Genomic DNA, 14,952 nt, shown 5'->3' on the forward strand with positions numbered 1-14,952 from the left:
TAGTAGTGGCGTTATCTCTTCTCTGAAAGTTTGGTTGAACTCTGCAGTATAGCCATCCGGGCCAGGGCTCTTTTTTGTTGGGAGTTTTTTGATTACCGTTTCAATCTCTTCTTTTGTTATGGGTCTATTTAGTTGTTCTACCTCAGTTTGTGTTAGTTTAGTGTCTTTCTAGGAATTCGCCCATTTCTTCTAGGTTTTAAAATTTGTTACAGTACAATTTTTCATCATAACCTCATATGATTCTTTTAATTTCAATTGGGTCTGTTGTAATATTTCTCAACTCATTTTTTATTCAAGTTATTTGCTTCCTTTCCTGTTTTTCTATTGTCAGTTTAGCCAATAATTTATCAACTTTGTTAATTAAAAAAAAAAAAAACAGCATTTGGTCTTGTTAACTCTTTTAATTGTTTTTCTATTTCATTTAATTCTGCTCTTATTTTTATAATTTGCTTTCTTCTGGTGCCTCAGGTATTCTTTTGTTGCTCTCTCTCTATTTGTTTAGGTTGTAAGAATTATTCTTTGATTTTGGCCTTTTCTTTTTGTATGTGTGCATGTATTGATATAAATTGACCTCTGAGCACTGCTTTCGCTGTGTCCCAAAAGTTCTGATAGGTAGTGTTTTCATTTTCATTGGATTTTATGAATTTTTTTATTCCATCCTTAATGTCTTCTATAATCCAGTCTTTTTTGAGCAGGGTATTGTTCAGTTTCCAAGTGTTTGATTTCTTTTCCCTGCTTTTTCTGTTACTGATTTCTACTTTTATGTCCTTATGGTCAGAGAAGATGCTTTGTAATATTTCAATTTGTTGGATTCTGCTAAGGTTTGCTTTATGACCTCATATGTGGTCTATTGTAGAGAATGTTCCCTGTGCACTAGAAAAGAAAGTATACTTGGCTGCTGTGGGGTGGGGTGTTGACTGTATATGTCTATGAGGTCAAGTTAGTTGATTACAGCATTTAGATCTTCCATGTCTTTATTGAGGCTTCTTTCTGAATGTCCTGTCCTTCAACAAAAGTGGTGTGTTGAAGTCTCCTACTATTATTCTGGAAGTGTCTATCTCACTTTTCAATGCTGAGTTTGTTTTATGTAGGTTGCAGCCTTGTCATTGGATGCAGAAATATTTAATAAGGTTATATCCTCCTGGTATATTGTTATTTAATCATTATATAGTGTCCTCCCTTATTCTTTGTAGTGGATTTAACTTTAAAGTCTGTTTTGTCAGAAACTAATATTGCCACTCCTGCTCTTTTTTGTTTGTTGTTTGCTTGATATGTTTTTTTTTTTTCCATCCTTTGAATTTTAGTTTGATTGTGTCTCTAAGTCTAAGGTGTGTCTTGTAGGCAGCATATAGACGGATCGTGTTTTTTTTTCACCCATTCTGCCACTGTCTGTCTCTTTATTGCTGCATTTAGTCCATTTAAATTCAGCGTAATTATAGATAGGTATGAGATTAGTGCTGTCATTTTGATGTCTTTTTTTGTGTTGTTGACAGTTTCTTTTTCCCACTTAATTTTTGTGCTGAGTAGTTTATATACGGTCTTTTCCTCATATTTGCTGTTGTTGATTTTGTTTCTGCTAAGTCTCTATTTTTTTCTGGTATTTTATTTGATGAGTAGGATAGTTATTCTCCTTTGTGGTTACCTTAATATTTACTCCTTTTTCTCTAAGTTTAAGCCTAACTTCTGTTTTTTTATATCGCCTTGTCTTCCTCTCCATTTGAAAGATCTATGACTACATTTTTTAGTCCCTCTTTCTTTAGTGTTGTCTTCTTTTACATAATAACATTGCTGTTTCCCTGTTTTGAGCATTTTTTTATCTTGATTTATTTTTCTGATTTCCTTGTCTGAGTTGACCTCTGATTGCTGTGTCCAGTATTCTAGTCTTGAGTTAATACTTGATATTATTGATTTTCTAACCAAAGAACTCTCTTTAGTATTTCTTGTAGTTTTGGTTTGCTTTTTACAAATTCTCTAAACTCCCATTCATCGGGAAATGTCCGAATTTCACCTTCTTATTTGAGAGACAGTTTAGCTGAATATAGGATTCTTGGCTGGCAATTTTTTTCCTACAGTTTTTTATATAAGTCATCCCATTGCCTTCTTGCCTTCATAGTTTCTGCCAAGTAGTCCAAGTTTATTCTTATTGACTGTCCTTTGTAGGTGACTTTTCATTTATCCCTAGCTGCTCTTAAAATTCTCTCTTTATCCTTGGTTTTGGCAAGTTTGATTATAACATGTCTTGGTGACTTTCTTTTAAAATCTACTTAATGTAGAGTTCAATGAGCATCTTGGGTATATATCTTCTCATCTTTCACAATATCAGAGAAATTTTCTGCCAACAAATCTTCAGCAATTCTCTCTGTATTTTCTGTTATCCCTCCCTGTTCTGGTACTCTGATCACTCGTAGGTTATTTCTCTTGATAGAGTCTCACATGACTCTTAAGTTTTCTTCATTTGTTTTTCTCAATTCTTTTATCTGATTTTTCTTCAAATATATTGGTGCCAAGTGCTTTATCTTCAGGTTCAGAAATTTTGCCTTCTACTTGCTCAGTTCTGCTCCTCTGACTTCCTATTGAGTTGTCTAATTCTGCAATTTTATTGTTACTCTTTTGAATTTCTGATTGCTGTTTCTCTATGAATTCTTGCAGCTTGTTAAATTTTTCATTATGTTCTTGAATAACCTTTTTAATGTCTTCAACTACTTTATCTGTGTGTTCCTTGGATTGTTCTGCATATTGCCTCATTTCCTTCCTGGGTTCTTGAAGAATCCTGTATATTAATCTTTTGTATTCTGCCTCTGATAGTTCCAGGAAGGCACTTTCATCTATAAGATCCCTTGATTCTTTGTTTTGAGAGCTTGGTGAGGAGATCATGGTCTGTTTCTTTATGTGATTTGATATTGACTATTGTCTTCAAGCCATCTGTACGTTATTGTATTAGTTTATTTTATGTTTGTTTACTATATCCTAGTGCCTTGCTTTATTTTATTTTAATATGCCCCAATGGGTTGCTCGAGTGAACTACCTCGATTATTTTTGCCTTTGAAGATCTGACTTCCTGTGACCAGATGGTTAGAGCTGTTATCAAGTATATCAGTCTAGGAGTGCATTCACTTTTCTTGTATGAATTTAGCTCAGGTTTCCAGGTAGCTGCTCATCAAATGTATGGTACGGGATCTGTCCTACAGTCTTAGAGGGGAAGGGGTATCGGGGTACTGATGTATGTAACAATATCTGATTGTTGCTGGGGGTCCAATGCCCTGAACAAGGCAGAGGGTTGAGAATCACCCCCCAAGTGACTCTGAGGAAAGTATGTCCCTCTTTCCTAGAGCGTACAGGTGGGTGGGTTCTACAGATGGACTCTGGGCACCCAATGCTTTTGGCTGTAAGGACTGGGAGGTACCAGTTATCCTTGTACCCCTGTCGCGGGTGGCTTGGTGACCTGAGTGACACCACAAGTCCTTAGGCCCCTGATGTGGGTCAGTGAGGACCCTGTTTAATAGGCAAAATGGTGACAATCAGCAAACACCCACCTCTCCACTGCACAGCTGAAATAGTTGTAGTCTTCCAACAAGGGCCTATTCTCCTAAAATATATAATAGGCAAAGCAGTGTCAAATATCAAACACCCACCTCTTCACCGCACTACTGAAATGGTTGCAATCTGCCAACCAGGGCCTTTTTTTCCTGAAATAGGCCCACACAGGTCCACGCAGGGGCAAAAGGTATTCAAAGTCCATGTTCCATTTATGCCTGGACAGAAGCCTCTTCTGTCCTGAGCTCCCTAGATTAGTGGAGCTGGCAAATTATCTTTTCCCCCAGTTATGAATTTATTCCTACTCCAAGGCTGGGAGGATGGCTCTGAGCACTCAACATGGCATATGTCAGGCCCAGGGAAATCAACAGCCACTGAACCGGGCTTTGGGGCTGGGAACATGGTAAAATATATGCAAATACTTAGCTTTTGCTAAGAGAGCTGTTCTTCTCTGGTTCCGGAGGTGTAAGTAGGCTGTGCGGCTGGCTGCTTCTCCCTGAGGAACTGAGGCCAAACATTACCACCAGCCCGCCGCAGCCTCTCCTGTGAGTGGTGCCTGAGGGATCCTGGCTATTCATGTCCAGCAACTACTTTCAGTTTCTGAACTGACTCTTCCTCCCCCTGCAGTTCAGTCAGTTTTCTATCTTTGCCTTTGATGTTCAGGGCTCCTACCTTGTCATAAATATAATCGTTTCACTTGTTTTTCCAGGTCTTTGTTTTAAGAGGGATCACCGGAAGTGTCTGGCCATTCTGCTGTCTTGGCCCCACCCCCTTCTAAATGTGTGAAAAGTTTTAAGGCTCCCAGAGCACATGCTGATGTTGGTATTCTCCTTCTTTAAAAAATTACTATGCACTCCTTCCCTGGTCTCTCTCTCTCTTTTTTTTTTTTTTTTAGATATTGTTTTATTTTTGTGAAGCCCCTCTTCGACACTTCTGCCTATAAAAATCCTCTCCACTCTTCAGGGCCTCTCACTGAAGAGTTTCTTAGTCCCCTATTTGATGCTTTGATGTGTTTACCAAGCATGATCTCTTTCTTCTTTAAGATGAATAACTTGCGGCTTTCTCACAGTCTTTTTCTTGCCATTCATTCATTCACTCATTTAAGAATCATTCCCAGTTAATTAAGTACTACTTTGGGCTGCGCACCTTGCTTTTTCTTTGTAAACAAATTTGTTGTTAAAGGTAACTACAGTTGAGGGGTCCACAACTGGAATTCGCAAGCTCACATGCCTTCCTCTAGAAGACTATAGGGGTAAGGGTAACGAATATTAGCTCTCAAATCAAAAATAACATGCACTGTGTCAGCTAAACAAAATGAGTCAGCATGTTACATTCAGCCCACAGACCTCAAGTTTAAGAGTTTAAATCCCAGGTCTAGACCTAAATAAAAAAGACAAGAGAGAGAGACAGAAAGGTATTAAAATATTCATGTGATTAGTTGCAGGACAACAACTGTAGGGACTACAGTAATAACAATGGTGAATGTGCCCAGGGTGGGGAAGCACACTGGAACCTGGGGAGTACAATTTCCAGGCTATCTTGTCTCCTCCACTGGTGTTGGTCTGGATCCTGGGGTCTCGCTCTTCTTTGCATTTAAAGCAGGGCCTGGAAGTCTTTGCTAGGTGGTCAGTTAATAAGTATTGGGTTGCATATATAGAATTCTTTCTGCATAATTGCTTGGTGGCATCCATGCCTGATTCAACCTCTCAACAACTCATCCTGCTTCTCAGAAGCTAAAGGCCTAAGATGTCAATTCCTAAAATTGTCCTGAAATCCTTCAGTGTGAGAAAGGCCCGAAGTAAACCCCTGCTCTCTCCTGGCCTCCTGTGGGCAGTGCTGTGGGGTTCATAGTATGTGATTTAAAGAGATGTTTTTCTCTAGTGTTTATGGCTTAAGGGTCATTGTGTAAAAGCAGTAAAATCAAACTCACAGTGTAAAATTCAGGCATGAACAGAGCTGTATCATTTTTCATTCTACCGGCCTTTAATCAGACTTTAGAACTACTCTGTCTGTGTCTTTGTATGTTAATAAAGAATGTTATGAAAGCCCATCAATAGCTGATGCTTACCGTTAATCCCACATTGCAATGTGCTGATGAGACCATTGTGGAAATTACCTTAGCAATCCTGCTTGCTTTCTCTTTCAGAAAAAAAAATGAGGGTAAAGGCCTTGCTAATATGGATTTTTGAAGTGGTTTCCCAGATGTAGGCTTAATAGGTCTTGCTTCAGGATCTTATTACCATTTTAGAGGTATAATCTCCCCGCAGCCTCCCCACCCCACCTTATCCGCCAGAATTGAAGTACCCTGTCTTTCTTGACTAGAGACTTCTTGAATAGACACATCTCTCTCTAGATTTTTACATGGCTCACTCCAAAGTCGCTCTTTTCTCAGCATTATACTTTTTTTTTTATATATATACTTACTTATTCCCATCACATGTCAAAATTCTGATGCAAGCAAGGGATTCTTTGACCTTAGAACCACTGCTTAGCTTCTCACTGAGCGGTCAGAAAGTTTTTACAGTATCATTTGCCGTGCACCCTCTACTCTTGAAGTCTAATTTACTAATTCATGCAAACTTACAGCTCTTGAAAATGTATTCAGATTGTAAGAAAAGAAAAATATCACCAAAGTGTAAGAATCTCTAATCACTGAATATTTAGAATTGAAGCAGCAGAGATTCATTGACTTATTGTTGTTGTTAGTTGCCGTCAAGTTCAGTTCTGATTCATGGTGACTTTACATAAAACAGCATGAAACGTGGCCTGGTTCTTGGCCATCTTCATGATCATCGGTATGTTTGAGTCCATTGTTACAGCCATTGTGTCAGTCCAGCTCATTGAGTGTTTCTCTCCTTTTTGTTGTCTCTCTACTTTACCAAACATGATGTCCAGAGAGACAGAGAGACTTAGGGAGGGAATAAAACTTCATAAGGTAAAATAACATGTGAAAACCAGCTTCTTTCCCCAGAAGTCAATGTTCTGTATTATTTTAGAGTCAAACTATTGTGATTTAAATCCAGATTGAACCTTTTGTAGGTGTGTGACCATGGGAATGTCACTTGCCTTATCTGTGCCCTCTCTTCTTCATCTATAAAATAGGTCTGTGACAGTAATAACTACATCAAATGGTTTGTTACAAAGGGTCAAGCAGTTGATTCACATAAAATACTTAGAAGGGTGTTTGACTGGTATTAATCACTTCGTAAATGTTAGCTGCAACAGTCATACATATTACGGAATCATGGAGGTTTTGTTCCCGTCCCAAATCTGCTATCTCCTTATTTAACTGCATACGGCCTCAGCTTTTTCATCTGTAAAACAGACAACAGTGTTGTGTAAGGAGTCCCTGATATATTACACATAAAAATCTTACCACAGTGGTGGGCATCCAGAATTCATTAGCTTTTGATAACCATGACAATAATATATTCAAAATAAGAGCTTGGTATAAAGTCAGTAGGACTAAATGTTACTAATATCCTAACCTCCTCCTCTGCCAAGATGGTCACTCTGTGTAAAAGATACTAACAGAAGGAAAAGCAAATCATTTGGCCCAGATTAGCTATTTCGTGCTTTGAAATCAATGTATGTTTGAAAAAACAACAATCATAGCTGAACCATTTACCGAACACCCTCTTACTTCATGTATCATCTTAGCGCTTCACAGATAACCTTTCTTGATTCCTAGAAATTCATTAATCTAGAACAATTATTACTTCTGATTTTCTGGTGGTGAAATCAAGTCTCAGACACACAGAGACCACACAACTAATACAGGGCAGAAATAAGATTTGAAAGCAGGAATGTCCCTACTTTCCCTGACACCTGCCTCAAAACTAAAGAAAATGGCCCCTTTTAAATGCCATGGATATGTAAGCTTATCATCTTCATATTCATTTTTCAAGAGCCACAGCCTCTGTCTCTATAATTGTTTCCAAATATTGAGACTGTTAAAAATAATAACTAACTGTATTATGAAATACAAGGAGAATACCGAGGAAGAAAATGAGCCTTTTTAATGACATGGTGACTGAGAAATGACCACAGAACAACCCTGGGCTGGTAATTATCTTTGGAACAACCAGCTCTTTCTAAGGAAACAGATGGGCTGCTGATTATAAAATGATGGCCAGCTCAAAAAAATCACACTTGGTGAATATTTAAAAGAGATTCCTGGATTGGGGATCTCCAGATTTTGAAATGCCTAAGGTCTTGGGGAAAATAGCAGCATGCATATACCATCTGATTCTGGGACTGAACAGTATATAATTTATTGATGGCCCCATTTACATACTAAGTATGACAAGATAGTGGAATGTTAAAATTGCAGCCATAAATAATGCCTGGAAACAATTGTAATATTGTATTAAATGAGTGAACTAATTAATTAACAACAAAAAATATCATCACTGGAGTGATACAGAGCCTAACTTGTCTTTGAATAAGCTTCAAAATGTTCATCTGATTGAAAGTGCCAGGAAAGTATTGGATATTTATACTTCCTAGCATGATTAGTAAGGGTTTCCAAAATATTCTTCAGTGACTGTGCCTGTATAATTCTCTCTCCCTCTAAATTTGGGTAGTAAATTCAGTTGTTTTGTCCATTCTATCTCAGCCCACATAATTCAGTGGAGTAACTGCTCACTGTTGCCTCTTCCTCCAGGTATCTGCCATTCTACTGGGCAATGAGGTTTCGGCAATGACCAAGATAATGCCGGTATACTTAAGAAGCCAACAGCCTGGTGCAAGAAGCTGTAGCCTGGTAGAAATAAGTGCAAAGGTTTTGCTTTAGGTGTCACTTGCCTTGATGAAGTTAGATTGAAATATTTATACACCAGTTCTGGGATCAGGAGAGGCTGCTGAGTTGACCTAGCATTTTACATCCTAGCATTAATATTTAATCCCTTAAGATTTTAGGTCTTGTGGAACCTAGGCAGAACAGGGGGCAACTGAGGAAATTTATTCACAAGGTAAGCATTTAAAAAGTCATTAGAAATTATATAACACATTTCAGTGGCTACAGAGGCAATGTCAGTGTCCCCAACATTTTGAGATAGCATTGTTCATATTCCATTCTATCCCCTATAGAAATGCTCCTTAATTTCTGTATGTTACCAGGAATTTTAGAAACCTCCTTGGTGATACAAATGGTTAAAGCACTCGGCTGCTAATCAGAAGTTTAGAGGCTCTAGTCCACCCAGCAGTATCCAGGAAGAACGGTTTGGCGATCTACTTCCAAAAAAGAGCAGCCATTGAAAACCCTGTGAAGCACAGTTATAGTCTGACACACATGGGGACGTACAGAGTCAGAATCCACTCGTAGGAAACTGCTTTTTTTGTTTTTAACCAAGAATTTTGTGGTTCCATGTTAATCCCTGGTTTGGAGTTCTTGTAATTTACACGTCTTCTCAATATTATGTTCTCAATTGCCCCCTTCCCACCAATCCTTCTTCGAGACTCTTTCCCTTGACTCCCACCAGACTCTCTGAAACTTTGGGGATGTGTAAAGTTTAAGTTGGATCAATGTCGCTTAAATTCAATGCCAGGCGTTTCTATAGTTAAGCATTCTCTCCCAATCTTAAACTGAAATGCTGGATTCTTGCCATGCCTTCTCTCTTTCGATATTTCATTCCTCTCTCTTTACTGCTCCAGTATCTCTTAATTTCTAATGCAGAAAATATATTGACATATTTATCTTTGTTTGTTTTTGCTTACTCTCAGGATAATTCAAACACCTAGAATTGTACCCCCTCCCTGAGTAATTAAATGATATTTCTAAAAGAAAGAGAAATTCTGGGCACTGACTTTCAGATGATCCATGGTGTTACTCTTCTACAATACATGACTAAACAGATGATTGAGCAGTATCAGTCATTCATATGTCTGGTCTCCAGATGGACTCTGTTCTTTGTGGATGAGATTCATAGTTTAAACCACTTTGAATCCCCTATATCATTTAATATAGTGCTCTGAACACACTATTCAAGGGAGGCAGAGAATGTTCTGTGTGTTAGGCAGCATATGTTCTTTTCGTTGCAGAAGCAGAAAGTAAGAGTCAGATGCTCTCGGAGAAACAGACTTTACAGCGAGGCTCTATTAACCTCTTGCTATATGAATTGGGACAAATCATTTAACTTTTCTGAACTTCAGTGTTTTCATCTGAAAAATAATTTCGTATATAACAGGAATATTGTGGGAATGAAATGAGGTAAAGAATACAAATACAATGATCTTTCCTCCTCCCTTCACAGTAAAGCCTTGTGAATTAAAAAAAAAAAAAAAAAAAAAAGTAAAATATAAAAAGTTTCAAGTACTCCTCATAGCCTTTTTCCAAATGTATAGGGAAACTTTCAGTTGATTGAGAATCAATCAGTGGCTTTTCAATAACTTTGGCTTTGTTTCCAGTGGACACAAGTTGGCATAATTCCATGAGGTGTCAACAGGAGGATTGGATTCCTATTGTGTCGTTAAGCCAATTGGTCCCATCTGACCTTTTCTCATAGCTAGATTTCTGAAGAGGAAATAGATTGGAGTTACATGGCTTATTTCAGCTTTGAAGAACGACCAGTATTTGATTTATTGTTGGGTCTTATGGCATTTTTATCACAGGAAAAGAAAGCACTTCATTCCGTTATACACAGGGTCCCTATGAGTTGGAACTGGCTTGAGGGCATCTAACGACAACAACAATTAACACACAAACTCTCATGGGACTCAAAAAGCAGGAGGGGAGAAAAAAAAATCAAATAATCAGACAAATACATGCAATGTTACATCTATGAAAATGGTTATGAGATGTAATGAGGGCTTTTGACCTAGTTTGATGGGACCAGGACAGCTTCCCTAGAGAAGGGACACCTGAGCTGAGAGCTGAAGGGTTTGTAGATATTAAGTGACAGAGATGTCGCACTTTCCTGGGTATATGGCCTACTGGAGAGTGAAAAGTAGAAGCTTCCCTACTTCTTCCAATCACACATAGAGTTTCTACAAAAAAAGAAAGAAAATAACAACTTAGGAAGCAATAGAATATGTGCATTAAAAAAAATCACAGAACTCTTTTCAGCTATTATGGTTTTGCTTTGAAAGTTCATATTAAAGACATTTATACTGATGGCCACGATCCATGTTAAGTGGGTTCCGAAGTAAAAATAGCTACCTAAATTGATGATAATACAATATTATGTTACTAAATTTGAAGGGGGAACGTACCAAAAATATAATAAAATATTTCTTCTTGTATTGGGGAGACATTACAATATTTCTAGTGTGCAGGTAACAATATATTTATTCATTTGTTCATCCATGAAACATTCACTGAGCAACTTCTAAGTTATAGACACGAGGACTACAGAGTCAGATTTCCTGTCCCAAGGCATTTGTGGCAGAGCTGGGGATACAAACAGTCTGGATTGCAACACAATGACAGGAGTATATACAGAATGCTCAGGGAGACACTGGGAAGACACATTATATTCTACAAGGGAATCATAAGGGGCTTTCTAGAGCAAAAAACACTTGAAATGATCCTTAAAGAATTAAACAGCATTATTCCCCCTAAGGGAGTCCCTGAGTGATACAAACATTAATGTACTGAGCTGCAAAACCAGAAGTGGAGTTTCAAATCTACCCAGAGGCACCTCAGAAGAGAGACCTGGTGATCTACTCCTCAAAAACCAGCCACTGAAAAGCCTATGGAGCACAGTTCTACTCTGACACACGTGAAGTCGCCATGAGTTGGAATCAACACTTTGGAAACTGGTGTTTTATTCCTCCTGAGGTTCTCGTCATGTGGAAACAAGAGAGACAGGTCTAGAACACAGGGGAATGAGGATACTAAGAATGTTTTCGAGAGAAATTTTCAGATAATTTTATAATCAGAATCTCAGCTAAATAGTGTGCCATTACTTTATAGATAAGGGTTTGCCGGGACCTGGAGGGGTCAAGTGACTTGCTAACGGCTGCAGGACTAATTTGCTCCTGAGCCAGTATCAGATTCTGTCCTCACTGCACAGCATGAGGCAGGAACTGAAGCCACTCAGGAAAAGCTAAAGCTCTAAAACAATCCCGTAAAGTATTTTAGGGACATGCTCTCATCTGGAGTCTTTTTCAAGGCATTGTGCTGTCAAATATGTTTCCTGTCCCCATGGATCCTCGAAAGGTTATGCTGCAATTGACCCCACTAGGAACAACCCATTGTTGACAGGGAAGTGCGGCTGCAAAGAAACCAGCTCACATACAGGGCTGCTAAATAGAGAAAAGAAAATTTAAAATCAGAACTGTAAGCATTTTTTTAAAAGGCCAATAACTTAGACAAGTATTATATTCAGTTACTAGTTCCTCTGGTCAAGCTATCTATAACATATGTTGGCACAATAGAAAGTAAAAGAAAAAGTTTGTTTTTTTTTTTTCAGTTTGTTCCTAAGGAGCCCGCCTAGGGACCAGAATTACTGTTTTAATTTTGCTAGCTGAGTCTTACAAGGAGCTAAGGCAAGTGCACTGAATAGCACATGATTGTCCTTTAACTAATAGAACAACTATTATGCAGTTAATTAATGCATTCACTGAAAAATTGAGTACCTACTGTCTTACATCCAGCTACCATTTAAGAGAGAAAACGGTTCTTGCTCATTGACAGATTAATAGCTGTTGAGACAGCTACTTAGACTCAGGATGGCAAGACTTCATCTTGCTTGCTTTGGACAGGTCATCAGGAAAGGCTCATCACTAGAAAAGGACACCAAGTTTGGTAAAGCAGAGGATCAGTGAAAACCAGGGGAAATCTCAATATGATGGGTTGACACAATAGCCACCATAATGGACTGAAGTGTATCGAAGATTAAGAAGATGGCACGGGACAGGGCAGTGTTTTTGTTCTATCATATATAAGGTCACCGTGAGTCAGAGATGACTGGATGGCAACTAAAAACAAAGGTAGGAAATAATAATAATAAATTCTTTTCATCTATAAAACCATCCCACTCTGGTCTGCCCTGGTTGAGCTTATGCTTACAATTCCTTAAGACTCAGCTAAAGTATCACCTCTTCTTTTTTTAGCCTGACAATAGCCAAATGGCCCATGTACCTATCATCTACTCAGACATCACAATGCTTATTTCAGTTATCACACTGACCGTGTCATACTGGGATGATAGGTTTATGTGCCCTTCTCTCCCATTAAGCTGTGAGCTCTTTAAGGTCAGGAACTAGATTTCATTTATACTTACAATCTGGATCTAATTAGAATACATTCTAGAATTATTAGAATATTGTAGATGTTCAATTTTGACACTGGTAGGGTAACTAAATCGAATGGAGAGCTGAACAGAAGATTTCAAAGCGTGGTTCAAGAAGACAAAGTAAAGTACGGTAATGAAATGTGCAAAGAGCTTGTCTTAGGGTCTAAAAACCAAACCTGTTGACATCTAGTGCTGCTAAAACAGAAATTCCATAAGAAGATGGCTTTAATAAACAGAAGTTTATTCTCTCACAGTCTAGGAGGCTGGAAGCCTGAATTCAGGGGGCCAGCTCCAGGGGAAGGCTTTCTATCTCTGTTGGCTCTGGAGGAAGGCCCTTGTCATCAATCTTCCCTGGCTGACTGGGGAGCTTCTGAGCCCAGGGACTCTGGGCCCAAAGGTTGCACTATTATCCCGGCTCTTGTTTCTTGGTGGTACGAGGTCCCCATCTCTCTCTTCTTATTTCTTTTTTTTATATCTCAAAAAAGATTGACTTAAGACACAACCTAATCTTGTAGTTTAAGTTCTGCCTCATTAACATAAAAAAAAAAAACTTAACTGCCTCTAATTCTGCCTCATCAACATCATAGAGGTAGGATTTACAACACACAGGAAAATCACATCAGATGACAAAATGGTGGTCAATCACACAATACTGGGAATCATGGCCTAACCAAGCTGACAAATTTTGGGGGACACAACTCAATCCATAACAGACCTGGAGTTAGAAAGCCAGAATATTATAATGAAATATTCAAAGATCTGGAGTTAGAAAACCAAAAGGGAAGAGCACACTCAGTGTTTCTCAAGCTGAAAGAACTGAAGAAAAAATTCAAGCCTCAAGTTGCAATTTCCAAGGAGTCTATGGCCAAAATGTTGAATGATGTAGGAGGCATCAAAATAAGATAGAAGGAATACACAGAGTCACCGTACCAAAAATTGATTGATGCTCAATCATTTCAGGACGTAGCATATGATCAAGAACTGATGGTACTGAAGGAAGAAGTCCAAGCTGCACTGAAGTCGTTAGTGAAAAACAAGGCTCCAGGAATTGATGAAATACAATTGAGATGCTTCAACGAACAGATGCAACACTGGAAGCTCTCATTTGTCTATGCCAAGAAAATGGAAGAAAGCTACCTGGCCAACTGACTGGAGGAGATTCATATTCACTCTCATTTCCAAGAAAGCTAACCAACAGAATGTGGAAATTATTGAACAATATCATTAATATTACACACAAGTAAAATTTTGCTGAAGATAATTAAAAAATGGGTGCAACAGCACATCAACAGCGAACTGCCAGAAATTCGAGCCAAATTCAGGAGAGGATGTGAAACAAGGGATATCGTTGCTGATGTCAGATGAATCTTGGCTGAAAGCAGAGAATACTGGAAAGATGATTACCTATGTTACCAGAAAAATGTTTTACTATGTTTTATTGACTATGCAAAGGCATCCAACTGTGTGTATCATAACAAATCATGGATAACATTGCAAAGAATGAGAATTCCAGAACACTTCATTGTGTTTCTGAGGAACCCGTACATATGCCAAGAGACAGTCATTTGAACAGAACAAAGGGATACTGCTGGTTTAAAATCAGGAAAGTTGTGCTTCAAGGATGTATCTTTTCACAATGTTTATTCAATATGTATGCTAAGCAAGTAATTCAAGAAGCTGGACTAGATGAAGAAGAATGCTCACAAAGGGTGACTTTAACAGGGGAGGGTTTTTAACAATCAAGTAGATAGGGTGAAACCAGTCGTTCTCTTTCCCCAACAACTCCCATCACTGCCCAATAGTCTCATGAACAAAGTGGTCATGATGGTAGGGATGGAGGCTATGCAAGCACTCACCAACATGGACTTCCACTCACCATGTCCTACTTGGCTACAGCCACTGTTGATTGCCCAATCCACCAGCAGCAGAGACCAACATTTAGTCCTCTATATGGGGCCATTCCTTGAGGTGATCAGCCAGCAAACTGGTGAAAGCTTGATTACATTGGACAGTTCCCACCACGTAAAGGGCAGAATTTTGTTCTTACTGGAATAGACACTCTGGATAAAGACTTGCCTTCTCTGCATGCAAGGTTTCTGCCAAACTACTATTCTTGGGCTTACAGAATCCTTATCTACCATCATGATATACCATACAGCATTGCCTCAGATTAAAAGCC

This window comes from Elephas maximus, chromosome 6 (genome assembly GCF_024166365.1).
Source record: "Elephas maximus indicus isolate mEleMax1 chromosome 6, mEleMax1 primary haplotype, whole genome shotgun sequence".
In the NCBI taxonomy this organism is placed as follows: domain Eukaryota; kingdom Metazoa; phylum Chordata; class Mammalia; order Proboscidea; family Elephantidae; genus Elephas; species Elephas maximus.